Below are 9,538 nucleotides of genomic sequence, written 5' to 3'. Positions count from 1 at the left end.
AATTTTTGAGGCTCTGTTTTCCATTGTCTCCTTATATGGCTGTGAATGCGCCAGGAATGAGCCTGCCCTTTCTGTCGTTTCTCCAAGGTGTCTGCAGCATTGTGACGTATTTGTAGGCATATCATTGGAAGATTGGCCATAAGAGACTACATTTACCAGGGGTCCGCCCGGTGTCCTTTGTCTAAATTAGTGCGTAATCTTCAGCCGCAGGCATTTTCTCCTGGGATTCAGAGGGTAAAGCACACTTCCACGAACGATATATCATCGAAGAGATATGTGAAAAACACCTTGAGGATTGATTCTAAACAACGTTTGCCATGTTTCAGTCGATATTATGAAGTTAATTTGGAAAAAAGTTCGGCGTTTTGATGACTGAATTTTCGTTTTTTTTGGGCACCAAACGGAGCGATTTCTCTTAAACAAATGATATTTTTGGAAAAACGGAACATTTGCTATCTAACAGAGTCTCCTCATTGAAAACATCTGAAGTTCTTCAAAGGTAAATGATTTTCTTTGAATGCTTTTCTGGTTTTTGTGAAAATGTTGCCTGCTGAATTGCTAACGCTAAATGCTACGCTAGCTATGAATAGCTATGAATACTGTTACACAAATGCTTGTTTTCCTATGGTTGAGAAGCATATTTTGAAAATCTGAGATGAGTGTTGTTAACAAAAGGCTAAGCTTGAGAGCTAGCATATTTATTTCATTTCATTTGCGATTTTCATGAATAGTTAACGTTGCGTTATGGTAATGGTATTGAGGCTGTAGTCACGATCCCGGATCCGGGATGGCTAGACGCAAGAAGTTTAAGGATCAGCCCCTTTTTCAAATTTTGACGAAAATTACATACCCAAATCTAGCTGCATGTAGCTTAGGCCCTGAAGCAGGGATATGCATATTCTTGATACCATTTGAAAGGAAACACTTTGAAGTTTGTGGAAATGTGAAAAGAATGTAGGAGAATATAACACATTAGATCTGGTAAAAGGTAATACAAATGACCTTTTAATTAAATTAAAACCCCAAAAAATTGTACCATCATCTTTGAAATGAACGAAAATGGCCATAATGTATTATTCCAGCCCAGGTGCAATTTAGATTTTGGCCAATAGATGGCAGGACTGTATGTGCAACGTTTTAGACTGATCCAAAGAACCATTGCATGTCTGTTCAAAATTATGTATCAAGACTGCCTGAATGTGCCTAATTTGTTTATTTATAACTTTTCAAGTTCAAAACTGTGCACTCTCCTTAAACAATAGCATGGTATTCTTTCACTGTAATAGCTACTGTAAATTGGACAGTGCAGTTGGATTAACAAAAATGTAAGCTTTCTGCCAACATCAGAAATGTTTTTTTGCTACTTACAGCCTCATGCTAAGCGCATTAGCCTACGTTAGCTCAACCGTCACGTGGGAGACCCACCGATCCTTAAGTGTTTTAAGGGTTGCTCTGTGCTACCCCTTAAAATGTCCCCCTTCCTCCTCCTCCCTTCCCCATGGGCTAGGTCTGTCTTCTGTGCACGGCTCTGCGGCCCATCCCGTGCCCCCTGCTCTTGTGCCGTGAACCTCGCAAGCTTTCAGTGGATACAGCTGGGGAACTGTAAGACAATCCCATTGTGCGCCACTTGGGAGCCATGACCAATATGACCAATATATATATTGTCCTGCTTATAACAGGGTTAATAATATATATGTGAGAATATGCAAGGGTATTTTATATAACTCTAAATTAATAATAATAATAATCACTTTGTTTAAAAAAAAAAAATGTGAAAATATTTTGTTTTCAAATAACGTAAAATTTAGACATTGGTACTAATTTGTAAATAAAGCCAGTTTGTAATTTAGAATGATTTATATCTGTTTTTAGACGGAGAGAAACCAAAAACCTACAGTCATCTAATGTGTCTCCCAGTTGAGGGCGGCACATGTATTGAACCAGCATCTTTAGCAACACAGCTTGGACTGCTATGCCGTGTCTTAGACATTCACACCACTCAGGCACTGTACAATGTGACTGGTCGGGAGTGGGCTACAGTACTACAGTATGAGCAAAATAATCCTAACAAAATAAATTAATAAAAACCTTAGTGTAATAACAGTTTTTGTAAGTAATACTAAAGTTGTGCACAATGATCAGTTTCTATTTAGGTTTATGTCGCCCATTCATTGTCAGTTAGAGACACAGTAGGACCCAAAAGCATAATCAGTGCAAAAGCATAATCAGTGCTCGAACTCCTCCTTGCGCTTGTCTGGAGCAATGAAGTGGTGATACAGGTTATCGTACTAAACCAAAAATGATCTCCACTTTTAGTGGAGCAACCATGATAACTTTGGCTACATATGGCTACATTACAGACCATTAGTGGAATTCCCACAAGAGAGTAACGGTTAATATGATTGGATATACATTTTTTGACTAGGTTACCTGTATTTGACATTGTGTTGTTATTTCGCTGAACACTAGATAGTTTTTCACGTTGACATGTCACGTTGGCGCTGCAACTCTCCATTACTGTAACGGTTGTCTCCTCTGACAAGGAGGAGTAGTAGGAAGGATCGGAGGACCAATGCGCAGCATGGTAAGTGTCCATATTGTTAAATAAGAATAATGAACACTGAACAAAACAACAAACGACAACATGAAAAAAACAAAAACAAAACAGTTCCGTGTGGAACAAACACTGACAAGGAAAATAATCACCCACAACTCAAAAGTGAAACCAGGCTACCTAAGTGTGGTTCTCAATCCAGGACAACGATTGACAGCTGAACCATACCAGGCCAAACACAGAAATCCCAAATTATAGAAAAAAGGAACATAGACTTCCCACCCCAACTCACGCCATGACCATATTTAAACAAAGACAAAACAAAGGAACTAAGGTCAGAACGTGACAACTACACTCTCCTTATTTGTCTATTTTCAACAGGCTACAAATTAACTGAGTGTCAGGGCTCAACTTGACACACTTGCATTTTTAAGATCATTAACGATATCCTGTCTGGTCGGCTTTGAGGCTGGAGTTTCCACCACTATCTGGATTATGTGTAAATGACTGTCTAACAACACATGTACTAGAAAACGGATCATTTTCTATCAGAATTAGACCAGAATTGACCATACCATTTGAGAACCCATTTGAGACACGGTCTCCAGTCTGTTGCCCTACATGACCTACATGACCTGAGTGTGACTGTGGTTCCAGAGCAGGAGCAGAGCAGGAGATTATGTATAACTTCTACCCTCTGTCAGCGTACAAGGGCTTACCACTGCTCAACATTGGCCTGCTGCACTTCCCTGCCATGTCCGGACAGCAGCTCCCTGCTTCCTCCCCTAACGCAGCCCTGTCAAGATACGCTTAGCTTAGAACCCAAAGAAATACAATGAGGGGAAATCCATTCTATTCATTCTAATTTTATGTTAGCACCCACTAGGTTATGCCTAACCACATCCAGCCCAGTTTTAGCCAAAACACTGTTGTCTGACATTAATATGAATTTAATATTAACAATGAATAAAGTGGCAAATTTAACTTAAATTCTGAATTCACCTACAACTTGTTTAGTGTTCGCATTTTACTATTTGCGTAGATGCTATGAGTAGTGCAAAAGCAAGTATTTGTAACTTTGTAATTATTACGATGACAAAATTAATACTGTAACAATTAACTCATTAGCAATCTTGGGGGACCACGGAAAAAGTTTATTTAACGAGTTACTGTTTTCTGAATTAACTCCTAAAGGTATAAAGATCTCTTATCAATCAGTCATTAATGAATTGTTACCTTCTATCAGTCTTATTCTGAATGTCACAAAATCCTTGGATATCTGCACAAACCCTAGCATAAATTATTTGTTTATTTATTTATTTACTAGCTAACAAAAATAATCACACAGAATTACATAAACTCACAAACAGAATAGCTTACACACTGATTACTGCATAATGCAATGAACATCCCCTAGTGGACTAAACCCGATATGATGGCTTGGTAGATAATGGAAATGGGTGGGGACAGATAAAGAGCAGGAAAGACAGAAGGGACCAACTACATACAGTTGATAACTATGCTCATGGAAATGCTAATACTTTGCACATGAACGGCTGCTCATTATAAAATAATTGCAATGTTCATATTTACGTTTGAATGTCTCATCGTCTTTCTCTGTTGAAATCGCCCAGTCCATTTTCTGTGGAGAGTAATTCATCAGAAGTCTCTGGTTGTAAATTCCCTAGAGATCTGTCTTTCGTAGTTGTAGCCCTGTTATAATTGATACATCAGATGTACCAATGGTCGTTTGATAGGGAAATGTCCTTTAGAATGGATCTTTCAGAGTACCACCCAGTGGTTCTCGGTCGAGTTTAGACTAAAGTACTTAAACAACTGCAGACTGAACGTTCTCGGTCGAGTTTAGACTAAAGTACTTAAACAAATGCAGACTGAATGTTCCTGTGTAGTCTTCATCTTCTTCACTCAAGAAAGTTTTTGAGTTTCTAACCATGTTGTACCTTCCAGTTCACGCTGTTGGTCCTGCTGGTCTAATTGTAATTTAGCTAGAAGTGGGTTTTATGCACTCTGGGACAAGGGGTCATTCCATGACACCGACATAATGTCTGTGCTCATGTGGGTGTGGTCACTGACTGGTTAAGACTTTATATGAAAAACAATTATCTCCTTTAGAAGGCTAACATCACATTTTATATTTTCACAAATAGTTTCGTATTTAATCATATAAGTTCCCCAACATTTGGATGTGAACCTGACAACTGGGAAATATACACATTCAGAGATACAGTTATGTTGTTACACTGTCCTTAGTTACATCACAAATTAGTAACACATTTGACAGGATTGTTCTTTAAGTACCCACGGACCCTTTCAACTGCTTGGATTACAGAACTATTGTTTCATTATCCAATCTTGGATGTCACAGTACTACAAAATCGCTCTGTTGTAATGATGGAATTGTTAACTTCCTTTTCATTGTGTGGGATAGAGAGAGGTCCTGCAGGTATTTACAACCATCATAAAACTGTTGTGGGAGAGAGAGAGGAGGGGGGGGTCTGGCGACTATGATCCTCACCCTAAAGGGCAAGTCATGACAGTCCCCCTCTGGTGGTTTCAATCTTCTGATTATCCTGCAAGTTGCAAACCAACATAACAATGACCATGGGATGTCCTGGTTGTGGATCATCATTGCGGTCCCCCTCTGGTGGTTGACCCAGGTAGGCTTTCTGAGAGCTGCAACGCACCACAATAATGGCCAGGGGATTTCCTGGTTGGTGATCATCATTGTGATCCCCCTCTGGTGGTCGACCTGGGCAGGATTTCTGCAAATGGAGCAGGCCTCCACAGGGATGGGCAGCGGATGTCCGGATTGGGATCGCCGTTCCGGACCCATCGTCTGGTCGTCCAGGCTGGTAGATCTGGGCAGTAACATAGGCAGATGTTATCAACGCGCAAACAATCACAAAATAAATAATTACATTTCTTCCCAAATAAGCGGCATTGTGGCACTAAGTGATGGTTGTATGGGGAACTTGTCTTGGGCTCTATCACTTCCTAAGTGTCAAAGGAAATATAATGAAACAAAAAGGAATAAAAGCATAAACAAAAGATATACAAAATATAGTTATCACACCTTAATCATCTAATTGGACTGTATTCTATATACGTCCAAGGTCTTGGCAAAATGACCCTATCATGGCATTGTGTCTAATGTCATTTCTAGGGCGTTCCTAATTTGTGGCGTGTTGCTTAGGGCACCATCCTAAGTTGATAACTACATGATACGTCTACAGCTGTAAGGCACCAGCTTCGAGCAGTCTACAGGGATGACCTATTGACCTATGTTGAGGAACTGGTGAGTACTGTAGCTGTAGAGTCAATGGCCACATTTTCAACTTTACCAAGGCTGGTATTTTGTTCGGACACTTAAGGGGATCTGTAGTAGTTTTACTACACGTCAATGTGTCTTACACCCTTGTAGTGGTGATAGGTATGAAGAAGTCTATTTCATAGCTATGTTATTCATGACGGAAGTACTCTATAAGCACTCAACCAGTCGCATGAGGTGTGATCATGGTTCATGACTTCTAATAAATTCCCTCCCGAATGGAGGGTTCTATTTATTAGTTGCATGTGTGTTAACCATCAGAAGAGTGTTCTGGAGATTCCCTAACACATGTTTGAATCTTTGTGACTACTAACTCTGTCACTTTTATTAATAGCAATTTGACAACCGTCTTACTGATTGTGGCTGGACTGACTGTGCTGGCATTGGTACTAGTACTCAAAGGGACCAGTTATCCTACCCATTTATTCTGAAATGTTACCGTACTCGAACACATGATTAGAGCATTTTACTAGTTCCATTGCAATTGAAATTACACACGGCAAGGAATTACTGTTTTTGCCATTTGCTTTGGAGGTGGATAGTCCACTGGACTTTTTTATGACCAGTGTGGTACACCTCAATAATATCTTAGATATATTATAAAGTTATCCCCGTTGAGGGGCCTGTATTCTTCTTAATGATTAACAACTCATGGTGTATTCATACAGGAACTTAAGGACTTTAGTCCTTCTGCTCACCTGACCTAGAATTCCTTACAATCAAATGCCTGTCGGGTTGTTTCACCACCTGGTACAGCAACTGCACTGCCCTCAACACATCACCAGTGGGCAAACTACCTGCCCTCATTGACATCGACAACTCCCGATGTCAAAGGAAGTCCAGAAAGACATTCAAGGACAACAACCACCTGAGCTACTGCCTGTTCACACCGCTACCATCCAGAAAGCGAGGTCAGTACAGGTGCATCAAAGCTGTAACTTAGAAGCTGTTTTTCAGTCTCTATCTCAAGACCATCAGACTGTTAAACAGCAATCACTAACTCAGAGAGGCTGCTGCTTACATTGAGACACAATCAATGGCCACTTTAATAAATGCATCACTAGTCACTTTAAACAATGTCACTTTAAATGATGGAACTTTAATAATGTTTACATATCTTACATTACTCATATAATATGTGTATACTGTCTTTTATACCATCTATTGCACCTTGCCTGTGCCGCTCAGCCATCGCTCATCCATATATTTACATATTGTACATGTACATATTCTCATTCACCCCTTTAGATTGGTAGTTGGAAAATTGTTAGATTACTTGTTAGATATTACTGCACTGTCGGAACTAGAAACACAAGCATTTTGCTTCACTCATATTAACATATGCTAGCCATGTGTATGTGACAAATACAATTTGATTTGATTTTGATAGATACCCCTCGTGGATGTCTGTGTTGCAGCTAGCGTTAGGAGAAGACAGCGTGGTCAGAGTAAATGGCAGTGTGACCTGTGACCATACGTGGTTGGTTTTCCAATCAATCAGTGGGAGAAAACGATCCATCAATTCTGCACTGAGTAGCAGGGGTTCAGATTCGAGGCTGGTAACATACACAGGGTGAACAAGCGATAAGTCCTGAAAGTGTAGAATCAGCATGAGTCTCAATGTGAGAGATGAGGTAGTCTGAGTGAAACCGATGTATGGTATGAAACCTATGTACAAGTATGGTGTCGCATCGTTCCGCTTTTAACTTCTTACAGCTGAAATCCAGCCAGTGAAAGTGCAGGGCGCCAAATTCAAACAACAGAAATCTCATAATAGAAATTCCTCAAACATACAAATATTATACAACCATTTGAAATCGTTGTTAATCCCACCACAGTGTCCGATTTCAAAAAGGCTTTACGACGAAAGCATACCATGTGATTATGTTAGGTCAGTGCCTAGTCACAGAAAAACACAGCCATTTTTCCAGCTAAAGAGAGGAGTCACAAAAAGCAGAAATAGAGATAAAATCAATCACTAACCTTTGATGATCTTCATCAGATGACACTCATAGGACTTCATGTTACACAATACATGTATGTTTTGTCTGATAAAGTTCATATTTATATCCAAAAATCTCAGTTTACATTGACGCGTTATGTGCAGTAATGTTTTGCTTCCAAAACATCCGGTGATTTTGCAATAATCTGAGTACAGCGCTCACTTACCTTTGATCTTCATCGGAATGCACTCCCAGGAATCCCAGTCCCACAATTAATGTTTGTTTTGTTCGATAAAGTCCCTCATTTATGTCCAAATACCTCCTTATTGTTCGCATTTAGTTCACAAATCCAAATTCACGAGGCGCAGGCACTTAGTCCAGACAATGTCAAAAAAGTTATATTACAGTTCGTAGAAACATGTCAAATGATGTATAGAATCAATCTTTAGGATGTTTTTAAGAAGCAGTGCGGCTTGGTTGGGTTGTGTATCAGAGGACGCATGACTTTCAGCCTTCGTCTCTCAGGAGCCCGTACGGGGGTTGTAGCAATGAGACAAGATAGTAGCTACTAAACATTTGGATACCACGAAATTGGGGATAAAAAGGGGTAAAATTCAAAACCAAAAAAAGTTTAGTGTAGTCGTTTTGCACGTGTTGCTGTTATAAAGGAATAAACCGTGTCACGTGTCTATTCTATGTTCGCTTCAACAGGTAAAGCCTGTCAGAACCAGTAGCATTCGGGTAGCCATCCAATGTGTCCTCTGTCAGCTAGGAACGTGTCGTTTGGCTGACCTGGAACGGGGTCAAAGGTGGGGAAGTTTTTGACGAGTTTGTCAAAGCGTTCCGTGCCAAGCAGGCAGAGAGGGTTGGCTTCATCCTGTGGGGAAATTGGGGGTGAAAGGTCAAGAGGAGAAGCCAAGCTTTGGCTTTGTTGGCGAAGGGGTGCCATGTTACTCTGTTCCAAATGGCCAAGAGGAGAAGACTGGAGGGACACATGAGGGAGGCAAAGTCTGAAACCTTCTTTTGTCTTCTGTAGCGTGTGACCGTTCTGGAAATCCTCCAGAATGTACCTAAGGGTGATATTCTGCGGCATAGCAGAGTCCACTTGGGTACTTGGAGTACTGATTTTAGACATGTGAGTGTCGCACTTGCTCCATTCAGCCTCATACTTAACTGTAATGGTTTGCAGGTAGAGGTCTTGAGTACTGAGCGAGAGATTCAAATGTGTTAGGGCTAGCGGAACCCCTCGACAACATCTGCTGAAAAGGCAGAACGCAAAATAAAAGAATATTTTTTTGAAATATTTAACTTTTATACATTCACAAGTGCAATACACCAAATTAAAGCGTAACTTCTTGTTAATCTACCCATCGTGTCCGATTTCAAAAAGGCTTTACAGCGAAAGCACACCATATGATTGTTAGGTCAGAGCCTAGTCACAAAAACACATACAGCCATTTTCCAGCCAAAGAGGAGTCACAAAAATCAGAAATAGAGAGAAAATGAATCACTAACCTTTGATCTTCATCAGATGGCACTCATAGGATTTCATGTTGCACAATACATGTATGTTTTGTTCGATAAAGTTCATATTTATATCCAAAAATCTCTGTTTACATTGGCGCTTTATGGTCAGTAATGTTGTGCCTCGACAACATCAGGCAAATTTTCAGAGAGCCACATCAATTTACA

Source organism: Oncorhynchus kisutch, linkage group LG19 (assembly GCF_002021735.2).
Source record: "Oncorhynchus kisutch isolate 150728-3 linkage group LG19, Okis_V2, whole genome shotgun sequence".
NCBI classification, from domain to species: Eukaryota; Metazoa; Chordata; class Actinopteri; order Salmoniformes; family Salmonidae; genus Oncorhynchus; species Oncorhynchus kisutch.
The sequence above is the reverse complement of the archived record's forward strand: the minus strand, read 5'-3'. Positions refer to the sequence as shown.